The sequence below is a fragment of the Tachypleus tridentatus genome, chromosome 12, assembly GCF_004210375.1.
Source record: "Tachypleus tridentatus isolate NWPU-2018 chromosome 12, ASM421037v1, whole genome shotgun sequence".
NCBI lineage: Eukaryota > Metazoa > Arthropoda > Merostomata > Xiphosura > Limulidae > Tachypleus > Tachypleus tridentatus.
In genome coordinates this window covers 8,562,074-8,588,663 of record NC_134836.1, presented here as the reverse complement: position 1 = coordinate 8,588,663, position 26,590 = coordinate 8,562,074, and the positions used below count along the sequence as shown (strand labels likewise).

The 26,590-nt window shown below is 32.6% G+C and overlaps 1 protein-coding gene across 19 annotated transcripts in view; it reads left to right on the top strand.

The window, feature by feature from the left end:
• Window positions 1–26,590, top strand: part of LOC143233936 (uncharacterized) — a 108,475-nt gene that overhangs the window by 64,115 nt on the left and 17,770 nt on the right. For 7 of the 19 annotated variants that reach the window (XR_013018415.1, XR_013018416.1, XR_013018414.1 and 4 more), the window contains 2 exons: window positions 200–240; window positions 14,095–14,253. The gene's annotated coding sequence lies outside the window, so the exon portion shown is untranslated. The other 12 variants (XR_013018417.1, XR_013018421.1, XM_076470859.1 and 9 more) reach the window with 7 other exon arrangements.

Sequence of the window (26,590 nt, the reverse complement as noted above, 5' to 3'; positions counted from 1 at the left end):
GCCCAAGAGTTGGCGGTGGGTGGTGATGACTAGCTGCCTTCCCTCTAGTCTTACACTGCTAAATTAGGGACGGCTAGCACAGATAGCCCTCGAGTAGCTTTGTGCGAAATTCAAAAAACAAACAAACAAACATTACCAGTGTCCTCTTTTGCTCTTTGTATTTGAGGTTATTAATTGAAAATATTAAACTTATTTCCAGGAAAATACAACTGATGTAGGGCCAGCGGTAAGAAGACGGCGGTAAGTCTGTTTTTCGTTTTACAAATAGAGAATTAGAGGAGTGCCATAGGCTGCTTTGTTCGACAAATGCGTGTTTGTAAATTAAACTTTTATTGTAAGTTTATTTTTTACGATTATAGTCTGGCACACAAACTAGAGAGAAACTTTCTCCATTTGGAGTATTTGTCACAAAATTTTGATTACGTTCATTGAAACTTTTGCAATTTTTTATTGTTCTGTGGTTCTAGAGTAAAAATCGGATTTGCTTATTTGTCTCTTTACGCACAAACAAACATATAACTGAATATTTTTTTCGTGTATATAATTGTTAGCTTTTGTTCCGTAAAATTTTAATGTTTGGAACATTTATTGCCGTTGTTCTCTTAAGAATTAGTAGACTAGTAGAGAGCAACTAGTAGAGAATTTCTCTTAGTAGAGGTACTGACACAATGGGCTAATCCTGTAATTAAAAGTAAAGCTTGATACTAAACGTAAAATTTTTCGGAAAAATATGTAATGTTTGTATATTATCATGGTTTCTAAACTTTTTATCTCATTCCGTAAATTGTTTCAGTAAAGTGCAATCCAACTGTATTACGCTAATAATAATTTAAAACTAAAACATACTTTAATTATTCTAATCTTTTTTGTTATTGTTGTTTTAATCTAATATATATATTTCAACTTTCTATGTATATTCACACCTATGTTTGTGTACTAACATTTATTACTATTTTCCTTTTTATCAGAGATAAATAACGTAATGTCAATAATCGATAAAAATATAAAAAATATATAATATTAATGATTCTCTGATTCTTCTTTCTTTCGGACATCGTACTTTAATTATTATGGTATAAACATATTTTTAGATAGTAGCATGTTTTTTGAGTATTATTTCTTGACACTTGTGTATAACGTTAAAACAATAAGCAACATATAACGTTAAGTACACAATTAAAAGCATCTTAATTAATATATGACCATTACAAAGTTGACTATATATGTTTCGACATTGTAACGTCATATTCAGGAGTGAGTTGCAAGATATATATAATCGTGTCTTATTTTTACTGTTTCTTTTTTACTAAATAAGTCATGTGACCTACGTATAGGTTTAAAATCCTCGTGTGAAACTTAGAGAATGCCATCCCACATTTGCAACACAATATTATGTTTTGGGAAAACATGGCACCTATTGGTTCATCTAGACTGTTCCACACTCCAAATTAAATTAACTCAAGTAAAACTCTCTGAAGCCAGCCGTTATAATTCATGTACTTATCAAGCTCTTTCTATAAACTCGTTTAAGCTTATTGGTTTTACCACACCCGAAAGTAACCCATTGCAAAGGCGAATCACCCTTTTACAAAAACAAAACTGTCTTAGATGAAGATGACCCTTTCCAACAATTCAATGTCTTTCCTAAGGCAAGGAACCCAAGACTGAACACAATATTCCAAATCTAAACTTACCACAACCTGTACAATGAAATTAGAAAAAAATACAATATTCCAAATCTAAACTTACCACCACCTGTACAATGAAATTAGAAAAAAATATTTTTACTTGTATTCAATGTTTCTGAAGATACGACCTAAAATCCTATTAGACCTACCACTAGGAACAGCACACTGCTTGGATGGCTTTAGAAACTATTCAACTATTAGACAAAGATATCTTTTTTAATAAAATTGTTAAGGTTATTCCTATCCAAATTACACTTATAATTCAAATTATGATAGCTCACGTGCATTATCTTACATTTATTATAATTAAAACTCATCTGCTATTTATTTGTTCAACTTACTATATGATCTAAATCATTTTGTAAAGCAGCGGCATCCTTTTCACACACAGCAACACCCAATACCTTGATATCATTTGCAAACTTAAGTAATTTATTGACTATTTATTCATCAATGCCATTGATGTAAATGAAAAAGAGCAAAAGTCTTAAGACTGTCTGTGACACTTAATCCTTTACTGAAACCATGTTGACTATTCAATAAAAGTTTAAACTTTGTTAAATGACTTCACAAAGCATTTTTAACAGACTTTCCAAAACTTTCCTACAAATGATGAGAGACAAATGGGTTGATAATTACCGAGACAATTTTGGTCAACTCCCTTGAAAAGAGGAGTTACATTAGTTAACTTCTAATCGTCTGGTATCTGACCACTATTCAAGAACTGACAAAAATACTAGTAAGTATCTCATATATTCAATCTTTAAATCCTTCAAACCCAAGAGGAAACTTTTATATGTTCCAAGAGACTTATCGTTCCTTAAACTTTTCAATTTATTCTTAACCAGCTCATAATTAATGCTGTTATTTTTTATAATCTCGTTTCTATTTTTAAGATGTAAAATACTGCTTAAATCTTCCTTAGTAAAAATCGAAGAAAAAGCTAAATTTAGGAACCCGATCATTTCATAATCATGAGATACTAGCCTTCCTTTATCATTCCTCAAGATTCCTACTCCCATTCTAATATTTTGTTTACTATTAATGTAGTTAAAGGAATCCTTACTGTCAATTTTTACGTTTTAAGCAACCTTTTCTCGTACATCCTTTTTGATGTCCTAATTTCTCATTTTACCAACTTCCTGACATTATATCATCTTCTAAGTCTCCTATTATACCAGTTAATTGAAATTTCTTAAATTTATTGTACTTTTCTCTAATTTTACCTCTTAAACTCTTTGTGAACCAACCTAATTTTTTTACTTATCTTTTTATAAAGAGTATATTTATCTCGAATATTTTAAAATTTATCTTTTAATTTTTTCAATGTCTGATCAGTGTCTCCAAATAATTTAAATGTCCAATTCACAACATGTCACATCCCTTTAAAATTTGTTTTTTTTTGAATTTATAACCAAAATATCATTATTCCTTATCTCCATATACAACAAAACATTAAACCTAATAGAAAAATGATTACTTGCATCCAGATGTTTCCTAATTTCTACCCTTTTGACCATTTATATATTTGAAGTTAACAATAAATCTATAATAGCATTGTTTCTAGCAGGTTTATCGAATAACTGGTGAAGAAAGCCATCTTAAACAGTTTTCAAAGAAACTTTTCTTTCTATGATTTGATCTAGTATTTCTCAGCCTTATGCCCTAAATTAAAATCATCCATAATTAAGACCTCACTTACAACTAAAATCTTAATCTCATTGTAAAGTTTCTCACTGATTTCATCAATATCATCTGATTATCTATAACAAATTCCCACTAAAGCCTTTTCCTAATAGAAACCTAAATGGATTCAAAATTCTCGTTATTATCTTTGATATCCTCAACCTTAACAGGATATAACTAACATTTTACATATATAGCCACTCCTTCCACCTCTTTAATACTCTATTCCTATTAATTAGCTGGTAACCTTGTATTTCAAAAAAACGTATATCATCGAAATTATCTATGTTTAACCATGTTTCATTTATTCCCATTACATCAAAATCCTCCATTCCTACCAGTGTCTAAGGTCATCTAATTTATTTCTTATACTTCTAGCATTACAATAGTAACAATTATTCCTTATAACTACGTCTGAACTAATTTCTTATGCTAAACCTTTCTGTGCCTCTTATTCTTTTAGCATTTAGAGTTCCTGGTCCTCACCACTGTCTAGTTCTAGTTTAAAACTTCCCTTATAGCTGAGTTAAACAGCCTTAACAAGCAAGCCAGCCACTACCCTATCTAAATGTAAACCATCCATTCCAAAAAAGATCCTTTATTCCACTGAAATGATCCCATAAGTCTAACCAGCCTATCTGCTCATTCTTATACACTAACATAAGTCTAGCATTTAGCCCTAGTGACTTACATATAATTCATCCCCACAGTTAATATTGAGCAGTATCCCTGAAAAATTAAGTGACAACTTTTACTCTAAATGTATTTAACAACCATTTGTACTTATCAATTAGCTCCTCTAACCTACCTTTTCATACTTAATTATCCAGTTCTTGTGCCGCAAAGGTTGCATCTCTGCTAGCCCCTTTTATTATATCTCCTGCTCTGTCAGTTATATCCACATATGCCCGTAGATAACAAAATCTGGTTATTTTCTCCCTATTTAATCCACAGACTATTCTATCCATATACCTTGTAGACAAATCACTTATAACTATAACCTTATCACCCACATTTTTCTCTGACACTTTTGTTTTTCTTCAGTTCCTCTTCTGCAGAAGCAAAGGGGTAAAATTTGTTGCTCAACAGAATAAGTAGATATTTGATATTCGACAAACCTTCATCTCTACTTACTAGTACATATATTTTTTTATATTTAATAATTCCCAAGAGTTCATGAATATTATTGGCTATAATACCTTTTGGATGAGCCAATTGCAGTTTCTTTCCCATGGTTATTAAATAACCGGGTTTTAAAACAAGTAATAGGAGTTCTAATGAGAGCTATCTTTACTATTATTAGAATAGAGTTATTGAAAGGTACACAAATCCAGATATTTTTACCTTGACTTACAGATACATAGATGATTTAATTAGAATAAATAATGTTATTAACACTATTTATCCAGGAGGATTATAAATTGAAAATACTTTAATATCTAATACAGAATTTAGATTTAGAAATTGAAATAATTGATAAGGATACCAATGTAACTATTTTTGATAAAAGAAAATATTTTGCCTTTCCAATATATGTTTTGCCCTCTTTTAATAATAATGTACCATACAATTCTATTCTAAGCATGATAACTTCGTAATTATTCAGATATTATAAAATTTGTAATAGATTACAATATTTAATCAGTAATGTTGAAATACTGATACAAAAAATAAGAGTTAATAGACTTAATTAAATAAATATAAAGAAACTGTACTAAAAATTTCGAATAACTATTTTTAATTATGGATAAGGTCATTTAACAACTTGGCACTACTTTACGCGGATGTACACCTTACCGCATATAAAGACTTGTTTAGAGCATGACAGTTAGGGTAGACTTAATGAGTGTTATATTCGTTAATTTGGAAAACTGGCTAGGACCCTTCATACTAGTATAATTCATTTAGTGGGCTACCAATTAGTACCTTTCTACCATAATGGGGACTAGAATGCTAATTTCAAAAAGTAAGTTTATGTAACTTACTAACACCCAAATCTTATTTTTCTTATTCTTATTTTTCAATTAATTTTTCTTCTTCTTTACTTTGGAGAGCAGTAACTTTCCCAGAACTGTCTGCAGGCAGCGAAGGGTAATATAAATGTGGGACGTTGTGGGCTTGAGCACCCACATCTCGCTCTCCTAAATTCTATTGTTACTTCTTTATTTTGTTTCTTTATGCGAGACTGGCGAATGAAGGTTAAGAATGATAGTCCTTCAATGTGGGTCCTACTTTCTAGCCACATCCAAAACCTAAGGTACATTTTATATTCCACATAATAGCTTGAACCCTCGAATCTTTTAAATTAGTGAAGCGATTTTTGTTTATTAATTTTAAATTTATTTTTGTTTCACATTGTTTTTCGGTTATAACGTACTATTATGTGTATATATATATATTTATTTATATGTAGGATAAACTTTAGAGTATAGTGTGTTATTAGTCTGATATTATTAGTAGCACTCTCTTCGCTATATCCAAATCGTGTAGGTGATCTTCAAAGCGCCAAGTCTTTTTCGTGTGAGTTTTAAAATGGCGAATCTCCCGCTGTATCCACCTTTCCGAAGAGATGACGAATACAACACAGCTAATTTTAACTATTACTTATAGCAATTGCGTCTTGTTTAGCCGGCCATACACGTGGAGTAATTGGCACTGTATCACAAGAAAGGACTCGGTTTTGCAATAGGTATTTATTTTTGGCTTACGTTATAGAATATTATTGTTACTTAGCTCAAGAAACAGAAAAAAAAAGCGAGAATATAATAGGTTTGATATGTGAAACCCAAAACTTATGTGGCTTAAACTCATGATTCTTTATAAAAGTATATTCTTTTCCAGTTTTAGTATTTTAATACAAACATTTTGCTGTTAGAATCCGGTATGTTAGCATAGTACACAACTGTGATTCAACCTCTAAACATCCTTAAGAACAATACAGAAACGAATGGTTTTCTTGTAAACAGCTGTTTGCATTCCAGTGCTTAATCTTAAAAGATTTTTGTTTCAAATTCACATTTCTTTTACATGTTAAAAAATGCAGTGGATACAGCCTGTGACTATAATACTTAATATTTAAGACTTGGGAAAGATGAAACCAGTGTTTCATGCATCATTAAATATTTCAACACGAGAAACCTGTCATGGTATAAAAATGTCACTCAAATATTTCTCAAAAATAGTGTTTCACAAATTTATTAGGAAAAATGTGTATGGTTGTCAAGTCAGGATATTTAAAAGAACATACACTGTTTTCCATAACTATCATGATAAACCACAATTGTTTTAAGTTTTACAAAGTTCTAAAACAGTCTTGTGGTAACACTATTATTGTAATAAAAGTATAACTAGGTCATGAGTCGACAGGTATTTTGTTTGGGTATTTTTATTATACCAGTGAGCGTGCGCGCTGTAATAGCATTGATCGTATCATCATCTTTGAATTCCCAGAAGTTGATATTTTGATGGCTAACTTTAAATTGGTTTTAGTTATGTTTGTGGCATTACCCCGTAACACACCAAGTGTGTTTGTGTATGTGTACTTACTGTCCTAGTTTTGTCATAATAACGTACTTGTCGCTATAGTCCTAAAAAACAAACAGTACTTAGTGTTGTACAAGGACACTGATATAAGTTGTTTCCAGATTGCTTAATCTTTGGCTCGATGTTTTAGTATCAGTTTTACACCACTGTAAGCGCGTTAACATTTCAGATTGTGCACTTCTTTCAAATGATTATAGGACATATTGTGTGTGTACTTTATATCGTTCGTCACAAATCCTCAGGCTAGCCGGTGAACCACCGGCGATCATTTTGATCTTAATTTCTTAGCTAAGAAATCAACCTAAATGTATCAGAAATAATAACAAATACGTTGTAACGAGCAGAGCTAATTAATTGTAATGTTCAAAAATATACTATTTATAATGATTAGAAAAGGTTGCTCAATAGCTTGTTAATAATATCTTCGTCCATAAATCCATTAATATATTAGGAGATTCGGCTAGCCCAGAAGGCTTAGGTTAGTCGTAAATGTATTCATTAACTATAATAAAAAAATAGCTATGATGAAAAGATAATATATTACAAGTAATAAAAAGTAATAGCATATAAATTATGTATTATTACTGGCTCTGTGTGTCTGTTCGTTAAAAATTATTACTTTTCTATTAGGCCTACACTGAATAAGAGTGTGTGTTTTCTTATAGCAAAGCTATATCGGGCTATCTGCTGTGACCAACGAGGGAAACAGAACCCCTGAATTTAGTGTTGTAAATCCATAAACTTACCGTTGTCCCAGCGGGAGACAACCGAGTAAAAAATACCATACCATGGTAAAATTTATACTTGACTCAGTCAGCTTAGTCCGCATTAACAATGTTTAATAATGTTCATGACAGAATAATAATGAAATTAATATAAATACTATGTAGAATAGCCATTACAGTAAAGTAATCAAGACTTATGACCTATTACAGTCTTTTTAATGGATACAAGTGTATTGAACAATGTTTAAAATCTGCACCCTCAAGTAAGCAGCTTTTCTTTCATTATGCCAGCCCTTTTTACCAAACATAAAACTAGACAAATAATAAGTGTATAAGCGTATTTCACGAATATACTAAATTGTCCTCAGGGACTGTTTGCTTCTTTGTCATTGAGTTAGAGATAACCGTAGTTAGAACCTGGGAAACGTACGTTTTGTTACTGTTAGGATGAGGATGTTCTCTGGGGTCACGAGCAGATGTTATTCTTTGCCTCTACATTATAGCTGTGCGGTGTGGTAACTTCTATCACTTTTTAAGATGTTTAACTTAATGAATATGAGGTATCCCTTTTCTCGAACATTTTTATTGTGGGTGTGATTTTACACCAAAAGTAAACGTATAATGAGACGAAACAATGATCTCTGTTATTCTGTCCGAAGTTATGAGTAAACTTTTGCCTGTATATGTGTGTGTTTCTTATAGCAAAGCTACATCGAGCTATCTGATGAGTCCACCAATGGGAATCGAACCCCTGATTTTAGCGTTATAAATCCATGGACTTACCACTGGTACCAGCGAGGGACTTTTGCCTGTAAAATATGTTTAAGATATTTGGAAAATAGTTTAAATTCTCCGTAATAACCTCTGTCTGAATTTGACCAGAATTAGCTCAGTTTGTTAATTCTAGTATTATTATTTGTTACTTTCTTATTTTTACTGTATATTCAACGTCAATGAGAGACCATTAGGCAAGAAAAATATTGACTTTTTTTTTAGAAGATAATTATTATTTTTTTCTCACGTGTTTTCTATCTAAGCACAAGTTCTGTGTTATTTTATTGCAGTGTACTAGACAGTGCAGTAGCTGTGTACGAAAATAAATTTTAACGAATTGAATCACAGCAAAAGTTGAACACTTTCATAAGTTACACTGGCTGTTATTGTATCTCTGTGTTGGTACTCGCATAAAGTAATCTTGAAGCTGTGTGCCAAACTTGAAAAAATTTAGAAAATAAAACAGTTGATTGAGTATTTTCATCAGCAGTTGTTATCATTTTTATTATACTTCACATTGAGCATTATAATTTAAATAATTAAATTGCTAGGATAAATTGGAAAAATAATTATTTAGCATTTTTCTATAAATATTGCACAAAGAATAATATGAACTAAATTATATTCGTAAGAGTACTGTTCATGATACAAATATAGATTTTTAAAGGAACGTGTTTTCATTGGTTCTTCAAAATAACGAAATTTTCTTAAAATTACCCATCAGAGGATTTCACTGGCGGAATTTAGTTCTAACTTAGTCTTGCAACTAATACACATTTAAATTAAATTCTGATTTGCTTATTTCTTATTTACTTGTTTTTAAAAGTCAAATGTTTGCTGTTAATTATTGGCATTTGGTTTATTGATTCGAAAATGTTATGAGTTGCAAATTTTAGAGTCAGTAAAACGCATAGGCTTAACTGTTCATAACTCATAACTCTTCATAACAGGCTGGCATAACGCAGATGACCTAATGTGCAGCTTTGCGTTAACAAATTAAGTTGGGCACATTATAAGCATTTTGGTGAAATTTCAATATTCGCTTAGACGGGAGTAGTCCCAACGTTGGCGGTTAGTGCTGTTAAGTAGCTTTCTTTCCAAATTAATGAACAGTCCAGAGAGCTTTACTGTAGTCTTTCGCAACAGTTCCAAAGAAACAAATAATAAACTGTTTGTATTTACTATAAGAAACATTTATTTATTTAATTTTTACATCATACATAGGTGTATGGATACGTATATATTTAAGCAAAGCATGATACAATTGTGTATGTACAAACACAGAATGATTTAGTTACAATAAATAACATGCATAATTGTTTATTTCCTCCAACCACATCTTGACACATCTATGCAGAAATATTTGATAAACATTTATTAATTTTCATACTATATGAACCTCTTTATGTCTTCGATCAATTTTATTTTTAATAACGTATTGTTAATAATCTCGAAAAGGCCTTTTAGTTTGTTATACTCCTCAAGGTAAGAAACATTACCTTATATACTCTGCTCAAAACCATTAAGTTATAAGTGGAATTTAAACTGTTCTTACAAAGCACAAACTACTTCCATGAAATAATGGCAGTCACTCTCTCTCGTTTATTGTTATGGTAATAAAGCATCATATTATATTTATATAGTGGTCTCATGCAGATTTGTCTCAATTTTTACTTTGAAGGGAATTGTAAGAGTTAAAAGTGCTCTAATCGTCTTAAACCATAGCTATGTCCCAGAGAAGCCATAGGACAAATGGAAATCAGCCAATCGTATAGCGGGATATCTAGAGAATTGGTACTAAGTACCTTGGGGCGCTGTATCTACATTACTTGACGTACAAAATTAATTCAGGAAATTCAGATAGACAACCGATCATTTACTTAGATTAACTGAATCCACCATAGACAGTTAAAAAAAGACGTACTGTCTCATGTTTTCTCGATAGAGAGATAGCATTCGACACTGTGTCTGATCATAGTATTAGATTCCATATGTTAGAATTGGAAAACAGAAAGTGCAGGATATATGTTGAGGGAATTTTTGCGGAGTCTTTCACTCATGAGGCAGTTGTTCCCCACGGAGGAGTAATTACCTTTATTCATTACGTATGTTAATAATATGCCCGTAAAAGATCCAAATTACTGGTACTTGTCACAATTCGCGGCCGATGTGGTAGTTTGGAAAAGTGTTTCCATTCCATCTATAGCAGCCACTACTTTACAACTTTATTTAAAAAAAAGAAACAAATCCTGCTAAAATATCACATTAAAATTGATGTCTCAAATAATCAATGAAAGTTTTTTGCCAAATTAACAAAAAACAAAAAAAAATCCCCAGAACTCTGTACGAACAAAGTTCTTCTTCAGACTACGAAATCAACAAAATTCTTAGGAGTGACGTATGGCTCCAAATTAACGTGGACTAAACATTTAAACAATATCAAAGCCAAAGTTTGGCACGAACTACGCCAGGAGTCTAACGAGTAAAAATAGAAGACCAAACCAGAAAACACAATAAAAATACACAGAACCTGCATAGATAAACAAATTAAAACTGAATTAAAAACACTGCAGAATTAAAATCTTACATCGTCAAATAAAGTAGCAGGATCAATATCTTCAAATTTCATGCACAATACGCAAACATATAAACAATTGATACACTCTAACATAGCTCGCTAAATTATTTCACGAAAAACTGGCATAAAAATGACTTACTACGTTAACTTAATCGTTATTCGATACATAATAAAAATAGTCCTAAGTACCTCTCCCCTATTAATATATACGTAAGAAATGGAAATAAACCAAGACCACTTAATGTTAGTGTGCTAAATTATCGTTAGTTTTAATTTAATATGACAGCATTAAAAGGTGTATATATGCTAACACTCTCTTAGAAACTTAAAATTGATGAAAAATCTATATAATGCATCTTAAACAATTCACGAAGTGTTGAACTTTACACAAACGAATGAAGCGAAAGTATATTTGACGCATTAATTTTAAAATAGTTACCTACAAGGACATGAAGTTGAAAGGGGACAGAGTGTATGCGTGGAATAGCTAAGATCTGATACTCTTGTAATAATTATGATAATATCAAACAGGAATCATTCACCCGTCCTGGGGGAGGAAGGACTCCAATGAAACTGACCCTCCCAGGTCTATAAGGCTAATTTAAGCCTGATGTCAACAAGAGAGCAGAATATAGAGCTACTGTTGGCACACCATCACCCAATCAAATCTTAATCACGGAACTCGAGATTGAATCATATGTTCCCACACGTAATTATAACTATAAACGGACTCACCAAAGGGTTTCAAGATTGAATCAGATATCCCCAGACGTAACTATAGCTAGAAACAGACTTCATAAAAAGATTTAAGGTTGATTCAAATGTTCCCAGACGTAAATGTAACTATAAACGGACTTCAGAAAAAGTTATAATATTGAATCAGATGATCTCAGGCGCAACTTAAGTTACAAATGGACTCACAAAAGAGTTCCAAAATTGAATTAGATATTCCCAGATGTGACTACAGTTTAAAAGGGACTTCCCAGAACAATTCATCTATAGAGTTGCAAAGCGCATGTCCAGTAGACTAACGGTTTGTGGGACGATATTATTTATAAGTGGTGAGTGAAACATATACCCAATTCGAAATAACCTGAGCCATAACTAAGGATTTTGTGAATTTCTTGAATACTGAGTTTTAAGCGTGCAACATTGGTACGAAACTGTCTTTGGTATCTGTGGTGACCATACTACATTTTGAAGTGATACGTCCTGGGTTGTAAAATCCGCATCTACTAAGTGTTCATTTGCGAACGTATAGTCCGAACTCGTCATTTGCATTTCCGATCACGTGACTAATCAGCAATCGCTTGATTAACTACGTAAGATGCTTGACATTTTTCTATAAGAAATATAGCTTTAATATTACAAATCTCGATTATTACTCGGCTGTTTTAATCAGTGTACATATGATCTTTTTTATCGATCAATTTAATATGAAATGATTTACTTTTTCTGTGATCATTCTTTTCCAGTTAATTTGTTTCTCCCAAAGCACAGGTATCTTACTATGAATGCTCATACCAGAGAGATACAGAGATATCTTTTCCGTTTTATGGCTCATATCTGAATCTATCTGATTCACCCCAGTTGATCTGTTTACACTTGCTTGTCGGACACATAATAAGTCTGAATCTGTTTAGTCTGTCTAAATCTAACTATTTTGGTTCTAACATGTCTATATCTATCCAGTTTTTGAATCACATTCCTGAATAACATCTAACTCGACTAGATCTATGTGGTTGTGTCTAGTGTGACTCACCTAACTTGACTAGATCTATGAGGTTGTGTCTAGTGTGACTCACCTAACTTGACTAGATCTATGAGGTTGTGTCTATTGTGACTCACCTAACTTGACTAGATCTATGAGGTTGTGTCTAGTGTGACTCACCTAACTTGACTAGATCTATGAGGTTGTGTCTAGTGTGACTCACCTAACTTGACTAGATCTATGAGGTTGTGTCTAGTGTGACTCACCTAACTTGACTAGATCTATGAGGTTGTGTCTAGTGTGACTCACCTAACTTGACTAGATCTATGTGGTTGTGTCTAGTGTGACTCACCTAACATGACTAGATCTATGAGGTTGTGTCTAGTGTGACTCACCTAACTTGACTAGATCTATGAGGTTGTGTTTAGTGTGACTCACCTAACTTGACTAGATCTATCTGGTTGTGTCTAGTGTGACTCACCTTAGATTTACCTGTTTGTTCAATTTAACAAATTTACTTTTAGAGCTGCCTGTTACACTGTGGTCTAATATATTTAAGCCTAACTAGCTGTTTTTTATTATAAAATATCGAGACATGCTCCGTTGGAACCATTTTAATACATCTAGTCATTCTTATTTGAGTTCTTTCTGACCATTTAGATCTATGGTGACTAATCTAAGCCATTTTCAGTCCATTGAAATTTAATTTATAATGCATGTAGATATAAGTAACACCTTTTATTTTGTCTATTTGAGTCTAACCTAATATATCTAAATATGTCTATATTAGCACAGTATATAATGCATCTGGAGATGCGTCTAGTCTAACGTAATTAGATATGTATATTTAAATCTAGTATATAATGTACCTATATATGTCCATTTGAGTTCAGCCTGTTTCTTGGAAATATTTTGGTCAGAGTCCATCCTAATACATCTAGAAACGCCTGTTTAAACTCAGTATAATATGTTGAATTATGTTGAATAATGCATCTATATATGTCTATTTGAGTTCAGCCTAATACATATAGATATGAACTTATATCGTAATATAATAACTTCATATAGATAGTTGTGTACAGTATGACACATATAGATCTATGTGGTCAAATCGGGTTTAATTTGTTTAGATCTCTGTGGTTTACTCATACAGTGGAAGACATTTTAATTTACCTATTTGTGTTTTTATTTAAACAAATCATGATATTATAATTATTATTACCAATGATATGGTCACTACTCTGTATTCATTTTAATAACCCATCATTTGTGTCCATTTCAACGTGTCTTCAAAAACTGCTTATTCATTGTGGAAATAATTAGTTTTTCAAAACAAAAGAAAGGAACACAAAATTATGTTCAGTACTTAACCAATAAATTAAATTACAGGTGAAAATAAGGAAAAGAATAATAAACCACAATAATTACAATATGAGAAGAAATTGGGTCCATATACAGAATACTGGAATATTAGGACTAAACCCTGACAGCAAAATACTACAAAATCAAGAACACATAGGAAAAGACATACGAAAGAAGAAACATCAGGTAAGTTCAATAAATAAATCGGACCCAGGAAGTACAGTAAAAGAGAAAATAATAAAATAAGAACATCAATCATAAAAATTAAAATGGCGTTGCGAAATCTAATCTCTTCTCCCATTTAACTCGTTTTTGTTTGTCTCTACTAAAACGCAATTTTATAAACCTTTCTATCTTGGTTCTGACAAAGTTTATATATATAACTGAGTCTATTTCATTATACTATGATTTATATTTGATGTCTATTTTAAAACTATTGATGCATTGGTTTATCTAACTTGGAATATATTTCAATCGATCAATGCATATCTAATTCATTACCTAATAGTGTTCTTTTTCTACGTATTTACAACAAGAGGATTAAGTTTATCTCTTTAAATTTCTTAATATTTGTTTTATACAATTTCATATATGATCTGTATATATATGAACTTTGTAGTAAATTTTGATTCGGGAGTATGATTTTGTCTTTTATGACTGCAAACGGTTTCTTTTTTATTTAAATTTACCTAGTCCAACATATCCTGATAGCGGAGAATAAGAAGTGGGTGAGTTTATTAGGGCGGAAATAAATAAAATAAAGGCGTCTTAAGTTCTTCTGTAGCTCTGCAGAGAAGTCAACGCTAACGTGTGTAGGGGGTCAAGAGAGGGAAACGATATTTTTCTTTTATTTCCTTTTTCTTTTGCAATAATCTACTTTGAAGTGCGAAGTCTCCTAGCATTTGAGAACATTTTATTGCAATTATGTGTTTCTTACTACAATTGTAAGATAAATGATAATTTTAAAAGAATGATAATAATTTACTCTTTCGCTGACTGGTCACTTTATTAGGTCCTTCATCTGATATTGAGATAGAACCATCTTCCGTCATTATAATAACCTAAGCTTTTAACGTCATATAAATACTCCGCAAGATGTTAAAAAGGATCTTGTTTGGTGGACCCGTTCTTCAAGGAGTACGGATTGCAGTTGGGTCATAGATATTGTGAAAGAAATACTTTGCTCTGGCGACTGCAACTTCTGAATATAATCCAAACATTTTTAAGTTTATTTAGATTCCTGGTAATTATATTAACAAAAGAAGATGATTTATATTTATGGCAGTTATTCTAGCTAAGGAAAATTGTTTATTTATTTGTTACGATCTTCAACAAAAAAGACTGGATATATCCATTATCATTTTAGAAAATCTCATTGTTCTTCCGGGTGGAAATACAACATTGTGTGTGATCGAATCAGCGACAAAATTGAGGTTAACATAAGATGTTATTTACTCTTCTCAAAGAATAAAAGGTCCTGAACGTTACCATGTGGACATCCTTCACATAATTACACGTTTAATTCTGTTAGGCTGGATCATGGGACAATATAACAAAATCACGACTTTTTTGGTTTTTCTTCGAACATTTTTCTTGGATGTCCAAATAGAAGGAAAGACAAACACGCCTCACGGTTGTAGTCATTTTTCTTAGTTTGCACTCTAAACATAAGCTGCCACATTACAGTTTCTTTAGTAGATAAGCTGCCATATTACAATTCCTTTAGTGGTCCTTGCAAGTTACAATTTACCCATCATAGCCGTTTTTTTTATCAAATCTGTTAACACGTATTGAACAGCCAATTACGACTGCTCTACTTCTGACTAAAATGTACCTGTATCATTTCCCTCTCCCTCTTTAGTGCTGAAGCTCTTCTAGTTCATACTCGTTGTTTGGTAGGCTAACCAGCATAGATTATGTCTAAAGGTTTTGAACAGGACTCGCGTGTCACGTGACTAGTTTTGTATGTGTGTGTGTGTGTATATATACAGAAGGGGTAATCTACAAATATGTATATGAATATGGTAATAAGATGGCCAGTTCCTCTAATAGCTTGGACAGCAAAATGGTTTGTTGGCATAAATAAGCCGCATGGTATGTAATGTAAGCCTAATTTCATCCTTAAGTAAATTTCTTACGTTCGTTTTATTCAATATTATACACGAGACATTTAAGTCATTTGATTTCCCGCATACTTACTAGAGACTGGAGTAACATTTAATTCAAGTGCCCAATTTCGAGGTGTAAAATTACTGATTTTTCGAGAACTGCTTTCCAGGGTTGGTTTACTGGTCTATATTTATAGTCATCAGCGCCAATCAGTTCTCGGGAGAAAAGAAAATCAAAGACATAACAAAAATGCGTATTAACTCTTTGCACAGCATTGTATTATGGAGCTGTTATAACAACTTTGGGAATGGCTTAGCACATTAACATTCACACTTGTGGAACGTTCGTTAGAGGTGAAATTACATCCAAAGGTTGAAAGTCGTATGTCTTGGTGTTCAAAAGTCAAGGTCACGAAACTAACAAACACGACTGCCCTCGACGACTGTAGTCACGTGAACGCTAACAGGTGTATCAACAAGGGCTTCAGACTCATGTAGGGTCGACTCCTTGTTGTAAGAGTAATTAGGCTTTGAAACAGGTGTAAATAAAACTGAAAGGTCAGGTATTTATTGCTCTGTCTTGTTGACTATCAGAAAAATTCAAAACAACAAGGAAAACTGTTTTCTATTGCTCTAACAGATATTTCAAATAGTCAAATTGTTGTGCAGCAGATGGTGATACATCACTATAACCTGTATGTTATTAACAGGACTTTATTAACCCTAATAAATTTCTCATTTCGGCCACTTACAGGAACAACCACTGTTGCTTTACGACTGCGTGTATAAAAACTACCAGAGGCAGCTTGACTAAATGACTTTTGACTGTTTCACTTTTCACTATCATAATGTTGTGTTAGGCACTTAATCATTTGACTATTTCGAACAATGGTGATGTAATACAGATTGCAACGTTTAGTACTGTTACGTTCGAGTAGTTTGAATTTCTTATGTAATTTTGGACAAAGACTTTAATTCTTATTAACACTAGTAATAAACGAACAAACTTGTTATTTTTTCTTCAACTGAACACCAACGTTTCGATTTACAGGAACCCTCCACTAAAACACAGAGCACGAATGTCAATTCAGTCGAATAATAACTCTTATTCTGCCAGTTACGGTTCACGTTTTAGTGGAACATTCGTGAAGTAGCTGTACATAGAAACGTTGAGTGTCCAATTAAAGAAAAATAAGAAATTTGTTATATAATGGTTCTTTATTACTTATATTAATTTGTCTGTTATACACCAATATGCACTATAATATTAAATAAATAAATTAGTAATGACTTCTTAGGACAGGTGCTACGTCTGATAGGACAGAGTAATAAACATATGAAAACGAAACTAAAAGCACACGAAAAAGGTCGAATAAACAAATACGCCTGCCATTATTAGTGCCTCACGTTTTTTAAATTTAGTGGTACTTTTGAGCGAATAAAAATTCCGAAATATTAGTGCAATATTTCATTTTGAACGACGTTTAAATTTGACAGTTTTTCTTACTGCGATTTGAGTGTTTTATAAATATTTTGAACTCAAAACCAATGACCAGTTTCATATATTCCATCTTCTGAATCAGTTTGGTTTGAATCTCGCGCAAAGCTACTCGAGGGCTATCTGCGCTAGCCGTCACTAGCTTAGCAGAGTAAGACTAGAGGGAAGACAGCTAGTCATCACCACCCACCGCGAACTCTTGGGCTACTCTTTTACCAACGAATAGTGGGATTGACTGCACATTATAACGCTCCCGCTGCATGTTTGGTGTGACGGGGATTTGAACCCTTGAGCCTCAGATAACTAGTCGAGTGCTTTAACCACCTGGCCGACTTTTGAATTAGTAAAGTTGGTGTTTATTGAATTCAACTAATTATTATTTTTAAGGAAAACATATCAGTGACAAACATGAATATAAAATAGTTGCGTGGCCTTATGATAAATGTTTAAGTATAAAATAAGTAATTGTGAAGCATTATGTTCTACGCTAATGCTGTAACATATGGCTTAATTAAGTCTTTAATTGGGATGTTAGTATTCATTTACAACAAAGTTATAACGTGAGAGATTAACTTTAATAAACACAACATGAAGTTTTGGCAAAAACAAATTTCATAGCACAATAAAAGGATTCAATAATATTACTGACATGTTTCAACTTACATTTAAAATAAAATATATGTGGAAAGAGGAGATCTATTGTATAGCACAGATAAACAAACATTGGAAACATACGGTAAAATATATTTTACTGATTTTTTGCCAGTGAAAGAAAGGCTAAATGAAGTAATAATAACTGCATAATTATATAGAGCCTTTTCTATAGAAAAATACGGGTTTTCTTTCTTAGAAAATGTTTCTCATATGAAGAAATCGTATTTTCTAGTTATAATCCTGACCTAAAGCTTTTGATTTCGTAAACATTTAACTGTAATGTTTTCCTCTTTTGAATTATTCAGCAGCTGTTTTTGATTTTATTTTAAATATATACCTGTCGTCTTACAGTTCTGAGTTTTGACACGTTTCCTAATATTTCGAGCGTTTTTGAAACATCTGTTGTCGCCACGCGCTCTTAATGCTTCGGGCTAGGCGTCACATAGTAGCTAGCACTCTCGAACTGTGAATCTGAAGGCTCATGGTTTGCGGCTCGCTGCCACAGAAATGAGAAACGCATATTGAAAACCCACTGTACGATCACTGAAGAATGGCCAGAAAGTTTACAATAGATGATGTTGGCTATCTTAGTTCCTTACAGTCCCTCAGTTCAAAATTATGAACGGTCATAACTATGCAGCAATTTGAATTATATTGGGAGAAATTCTGAAACAAGCAAATAAAGTCATAAAGTTTCTCTGCGCTGTTTGTAATGAGTTAGAAACGTTAACCTTTATGACGTAAAATCGAGACAGTGTCGTTGCTTGTTGGAAAGATAGATAGGTTTAAATGAGTATATTTTTTTACGATAAATCCATTTTTTCTCCTATCAATTAATATTATTCTTTCAGTGATGAAATTGTTCTTTCCTGAATGATAGCTTATTACAAATTGAGTCAAGCTTATCCTGGTTACAGTCCAAGTGATTGTTATTATGTTTTAAATGGATTGATTTTAATGATAAACTGAACTGGTTTGAATTCCTTCTAGACGCATAGAACAAACTACAAACTTCAGGAGATAACCCCACATTCCTTTTGCCCTCTGGTGGTTAAACTCGAATATATCAAGGGGACAGGAATTTATGTTTTACTCGTAAGGGTCAGATTTGAAGGCTGTTCGTGCCTCATCCACTCAGCGCTGTGCTTATCGGTTGTTCGTGTCTCATCCACTCAGCACTGTGCTTAAAGGCTTTCTATGATATGAGTTCTTTTTCATAATCAAGACATCGACAGTGGCTTCGGCAAAACTCTGTTTGTCAATTGACCGGTAAGCAGTTCAGTGCCGGTAGCACGTGTGATTGGCCATACGGCATCGCTTGGCTCCACCGAGAAAGCGTTGATTGGATGCCTAGCTACGATCAGATCAGAACGTGAAGATGTATGTGTCGGAAGAGTAACGCGTTTTTTATGTCGACCTTGCCTGGAAGCCATTTTTTGTTACTCTGACTCGCGAACTGTGTGGAAACTAGTTAAAGATCTATGTATAGTTTTGTGTTCCGTTATAACTGCTTGCGCAAGGAAACTTTGTTTTGGTCTGTTTAATCTCGGCCACTGGTCACTGGGAATTGCGTACAAATACTGACAAGCCAAAATGTGGCCTTGACAGGTGATTGGTGATGGTGAGCGAGAGATAAAAAAAAAGAACAACATGTGACGTACAGCGGTGAGCAAGTCAAGTAGACAGGCGAGGTGATAAGACGAGGTAAAAACTATTTTTTTTTCCTCACTCTAATGGTTTTCTCTATTCAATATCCATCTGAATGAGCGCATTGTCATTTAACAGTTTAACTAGTGTTACTCAATGAAATACGTATCTCGAATATGAACTGCTCAGAGTGACACGAACAGATTATGTATTTATTTAGTCGAAAGAGAAGTTCCATTTCAGACTGGCAAAAAATGTTAAATTAAATACTACGTATTATGAAAGAGAATGTATCTGTACGCATGACTAAAGTATGCAGCACTATTATTTCATGTATCATATTAGTGAAACTTATTATTTTAGTGCGGCGCTTTTATGCAAATAGAAAACACGAAGTGAAAAGAAATACGCCATAATATCTCTACACATTTTAAAGATTATTTGCTAATTTAGTTTACTTTAGTTTGTTTTTGTAATTTCGAATAAAGCTACACGAAGGCTATCTGAGCTAGCCGACCCTAATTTAGCAGTGTAAGACTAGAGGGAAGGCAGCTAGTCATCACCACCCACCGTCAACTCTTGAACTACTCTCCTACTAACGAATAGTGGGGTTTACCGTCATATAATAACGTCCATATAGCTGAAAGAGAGAGCATATTTGCTTTCATGAAGATTCGAGCCCGTATCCCTCAGATTACAAGTCGAGAGCTACTAGCCATTTAGCTATTTCGAGCCTAGAAGTTTAGTTTAGGACCAATGGCAGTTTTAAATAAAAAGGTCAATAAAAATAAATTTACTCAGTTTTTATTAAATAAGAAACTGGCATACCAGTATAATTTCGGTATTATAGATAGATAGATAAACAGGTTTCTAAAGAAGGTTATGATACGAAATGCTTACACTTTCTGCTCACGTACAATTAATCTGTTGAATAATTGATAATATTCCTAAGTGAAAGACATTAATTCACAACCTTCTAAAAATATCAAGTCAATATATGTTTTTGTTACAAATTACATTTATTTTTAAACATTTTCCCCATCAATTAATATCGAATACGAACACATACATACACACACATATATAATTAATCAAGTATTTTTAATATAGGATAATGTTTTACGTATATATACATATATAAATCATCTAACACTTTTCGTTAAGGGCATTTCAATTTCAAAATATTTTAATTATAGTATCCAGAGATGTAAGTTATTTTACAAAATAGAATCGCTATTTTATGAACATGACGATTCCTTATGTGATAAATGCCATTGTTAAAAGAATGTCAGTGTTATAGCGTTTAAAAATGTTTCTCCACATATGAAGTCTTGAAATATGTTGAGCAATTTAGACTTAAGACTTGGTGAAAAGTTGATAAACGTTTGTTATTTATCAGCGGTTTAAAATATACTCGTGAATGATTGTTTAGAAAATTACGTTATTTACATATACAGTGCACGTACGTGAAATATGTGGGGTTCGAGAGATACTCAACAGTTTGTTTGTTTCTAGAAACGACACCTTTAAATACACTGAAACATGGGACTTGTAGGTGATTATTTATTTACATTAATGTATTACATTTGAGAATTGTCTATTTAAAACGTTTTATGGAGGTTCTCTTTTAGAAATAATTTTATCTTTCATGTCTGTTTAGTCTATTTTAAATAAATTACCACATCATTGTATTTGTAATCACTATGTATAGAATGGAATTACCTCTATTTTTTAGAATACTTCTAATTGTCTACATAATTCTACAGTACGGTATTTCATAAAAAGTATTTGATAATAACCATCCGTAAAGAAAGAGAATTTTCATTCTTGCTTCACCTGATTTCCTGTTGACATTAATAAAAGTTTGTTGATGCTGTTCTATACAGAAAGTATTTGTTAAACGTCTCTTATTATTCTTATTGACCTTGATATGATTTTCTGTTTTTTTTTACCTATTATTGTGGTTCAACGATAAGATTATAACGCTAAGATTCAATGGTCAATGAGAACAGTGCAGATAGCCTGTGTCTAGTTCGAAAAATAAATAACTCTTTCGTAGCAGATGTAAGACTATCTTAACTAACACTAACCCTGACAATTCATCACAGTAATTAGTAGGCGGCAAGGAAGCTTTGATTTATTTTGTTGTAATGATCGTACACCAGAGGGAAAAAATTCTTGAAAATTACCTCACTAATATATAAGTGAGAATCAGCGAAAGATACGCTGCCCCGAGTAGAATTATTTTATGTAAGTGGTCAGGAAGAACTTAACAATATAATGAACAATTTTACCGCAACTCCATGAGGTTGGGAACATATTTTGAGGTCATATTTATAAATATGAATACCACGGTATTAGTGCAAACATCTAGAGATTCGATCATTAGCGATCTGTAAGTGCGTATTATGAGGATATAAACAAAGCCAAAGTACAATACGGTAACATATAATTATAGAATGTTAACAAACAATAGAGGGGCATTGGAATACGACTTTTAATCCAAGGCTTTACTTTAGGAATGATATCGAAAAGCACATTATAAAAATTAAACTTATTAGTGTCATAAATAATCTTTGGTTATTGTAATTTATAGTTTGATCATCCAGTGGTTCAAAATTTTTGTGTTAACGGTTGATCTAGGATGTCTGCTATTTTTGTAGCGTATATAGATATAAGAGACACGTGAATTCAACATATTATGATCGATTATTCTCGACATTAGTATGTTTGTGGGGAGAGGGAGGCTTATTTTCAATAAACACCTAGTTTTTCTAATAGAGGTAACCATAACTCATTATTAGTAAATTTAGTGTTCGTTACTTGCTCTTCATAGAAATGATGTTTCAAGTCGTCCTTGAACTACTTCATCATTGTAAATAATGCTCATTCAGATGACCATGATTTCGCGCTATTGCCCACAACTATAAGAAGCTCCTGTGAAAGATGATGAGGCAAATCTTAGATCACTCATTTCGCACAACTTTCCATAGATCCAGCGCTGCATGTGGACTTCAACTTACAAGACAACGCTTAAGTAGACCAGAAGCTCACTGGAAATGCACTGAAGAACTTAAAAGGTACTTAATCGAATGGAATTGCTACGGTTTCCAATTCATGCCATCTTTTTCATGAGAATAGCTATAAACTGGTAAATGTTTGGATTGCGAGCCTTCATGAATTACAAACTTTTATGTTATTTCATAAATGGCCGTTTGTTTGTTTTTTGGGAGGTTCGGAAGGTTTCCTTTCGTCACAACACAAGAGTTTTAACTTTGTGGATGAAAAACGCAATGGAATGGTATAATGTGTGTTTTCCGAGCACGTTCTTATCCCGATTAGCTCTTACTTTTGCTTTCATGGAGGTTTATTCCTTCGAAATATTGATTTTTTTTTACATCATGTATCTCGCAGAAATTTCTTTCGATATCCTACAGTTATAATACATCCATTTGATATCCTCTAGTTATAATATATCCATTGCAGCATTTCACTGTCGATTGTGTGAGCCTTAACGTATTAAGAGTTTTTATAAAATAAGTTTATTGCTCTACATTTGTAGGTAACTTGTGTTTGTAGTTAAGCATAAAGCAACGCAGTGAGCTGTCTGTGACCACCAAATGATGTAGAAAAATGTACGAGAACCTTCATTTCTAAATTGTCTCGAGAGTGAAAAGTTAGGATAATAATTTATAATCGATGAATCTCAAAACTGCTGGCATAATAGGTATTAACACTTTTACTAATAAAGCAGAGAACAACGTTTCGACATCTTCCTGGGATACACTTTTACTAATAAAGCAGAGAACAACGTTTCGACATCTTCCTGGGATACACTTTTACTTCAAGTGGGTTTCTCGTCATCATGAATTTGTAATCGAGCTTTTGGATATAATAAATATATATATATATATATTATTATGTTGTAATTTGAATTGGAACTGAGCAAGGGTTTTCCTAATAAGTAATTAAAGTAGTTAAAAATATTTTAAAGTGACGTATAATATTTTAACTTGGTTTAACTGTTTTTGACAGAAAATCATGTGACAATAAAATCATTATCGTCTGGCTTGAACATATATCTGTATGTTATTCGCCAGTAATGCAGATTACTAACTTGTGAAAATTTTATGATTGTGCCAATCGTTTAACTCGTTTTTTAACAATTGTTTTTACTAGCCAATCCCGTGTAATACGAATGACATAACTGCTTTCTTTGTACACCGTTCTGAGTCTATTTAACCGAGTGACTGTGTATTCGTAGAAGCATTTTTTGTTCTGTTTCACTGCTGGAAGCTATAAGCACAGAACACAATTGTCGTGCGACTAAAAAACAAAAGAAAAATAATTTTATTTGATCCCAAGTTGTTGTTTTTTATGTTTAAAGTTGGGATACAAAGGGTGGGTACATTCGATTAAAATGACTTTGGAGTCTCACCACTTCGTTACAGTTCATGTCGCCACGTGCGGTTCATGCTCTCCTGGACAATCTTGTATCCTGACAATAACCTTTGAGCGTAATTTTTATTTCAAAAGGCTCAGTCGTAAGGCTATCATGTTCACCATTCCTCCTTGCACGCCTTCCATCTAGTATTAAAAGCAGATTGTTTTTCAGCTTCAGTTTTAAACATTTTGATTGCACAGACATATATAGAAACTGTATAAGGATATTTAGCCAGTGTATTTTAGTGTAGAATAGCATAAATACAGTTTTCTTTTCCACCTGTTTAAGGTATGCTACGCTTGATAGGAAATGTTGTAGAAGCAACTTGTGTACACGTGACATGTGTCACATTTTAGATGGAGATTTTTCTTGATTATGTTGAGCATCGTTGCCATGGTCACGTGTACGACTTTTGCCACTGATCTTTATGTTCGTGGATTCTTACCTGTTATAAGTAGCTGCAGTTTATTTACCACAGTTTGGGTACGACTTGTTGCAATGTTTTATTTTTGATAGTCCTGGTGTCTCAAGATCACCCATATTTCTCCGTTTTCTAGTATCATTGGGTACAAAATATATCTCTACTGCGGAAATTCTAAATCCACAATGTGAACATATTTTTATCTATGAACTAAATATATAGATGTATGCGTTGATGATACCCTCCCAAAAGTGACCAGTTATTGGTGATACAATATTAACTGCAAAACCCCACATAATGTCGAAATGTGGTTTGATACATTCCATTTCATCGCGACTTTATATCGGCCGAAGTTGTCACGTTGCTTCCTGACTTACATATTATAAAACCCTTTGGTATAACGCACTCAAGCCTCTGTGGTGTTCGTTTATATGTGTCGTAGTTTAATTTCGTATTTGTTTAAACACGTATATGTTCCAAATCGTTATAAATCTATTTACGGACACATCTTCCCCAAGTACTGATTATTAATTTGGTAAGTTTTTAGTTTTTAAATAAAATTACATTGCATAAATACAACAAACTCTAAGAAAATGTCATCCAGTTTTACACCTTATATATATTGAGAACCATAAAAAACGCACCACTTACACGCAGATCTTTCAGGTTATAACTGTTCACAATAGAAATTAGTCCTTCCTACATACTTTTATAATAACTTTGAGTGTGTATTTTTTTTTTAAACACAGCGGTTTCTTTTAATAAGGTAAAACTTACGAACGCTAAATATGTTACTTATTTTATGGTGCCCTCAGTAACCGAATTATGGATCCATTGAAGCTTGGTTTGTGGTAATGCAGCAACGTCTCCTATTGTGAAGCATTTAAACTCACGTTCTGATGACCACGACTAACTGTTTATAGTTAGTCTGAAGCATCTGAAGCAGTATAACCCGAATTCACGAGTTTCACATAAATCTCTGTGTTTAGTAAATGAATCTGTCACACTGTTTTCAGTACCCCTGATACACTACGGAAGTAGATAAACAAATACAAGAAAGCTCAAATATAGCAAAATTAACTCTTAATTTCCAAAGGAGCAAATATTCTTTTAAGAAATTCTCGACGCACATACTCTTTGAGGTGTAGAAGCTTTCTGATCACTTACAATGTAATTGGACCGGCCTTGTCAATGTAGCGTACAAATCTTAATGTCGTCTTATTGTGTCTTTAATAAGATAGATAACTTGTGACCATTGTTTAGTAGGTAAAATTTTGATTATTCATATCATTTTGAAATTCAGAAAATTGATCATATAACTGAAATAAATGTTTACTTCAAAATATTCCTGTTACATACCGTTAGAATGGAAAGAAATGACGTACAGTTTCTTCAGACATGCTCACGGTACCCAGTATACACGGTATAAAGGAACGCTACAAGTTCAGTGTCTTCTAGTTCAATTAGACTTTAATACCCTAAAGCTTGCTGTAATTGCTGTTCGTAATATGTTACTGTAATGAAATTGTTCGCCTAACAAATTGCAAAGTTAAATTTCTAATACGATTGTATAAAACTTTAAATACTAATAATTTAAATTCATGCGTATTGTTTTGTTTTCACATTAGTTTATGTATAACAAGAAACTGTTAACATACTTCTCTTTAACATGTCTCGAAAAGCTAATAGAATTTCTGAACACGCATTCTCTAATCGTGCAAAGACAAGTAGACATACTTGTTTGGAAAGAT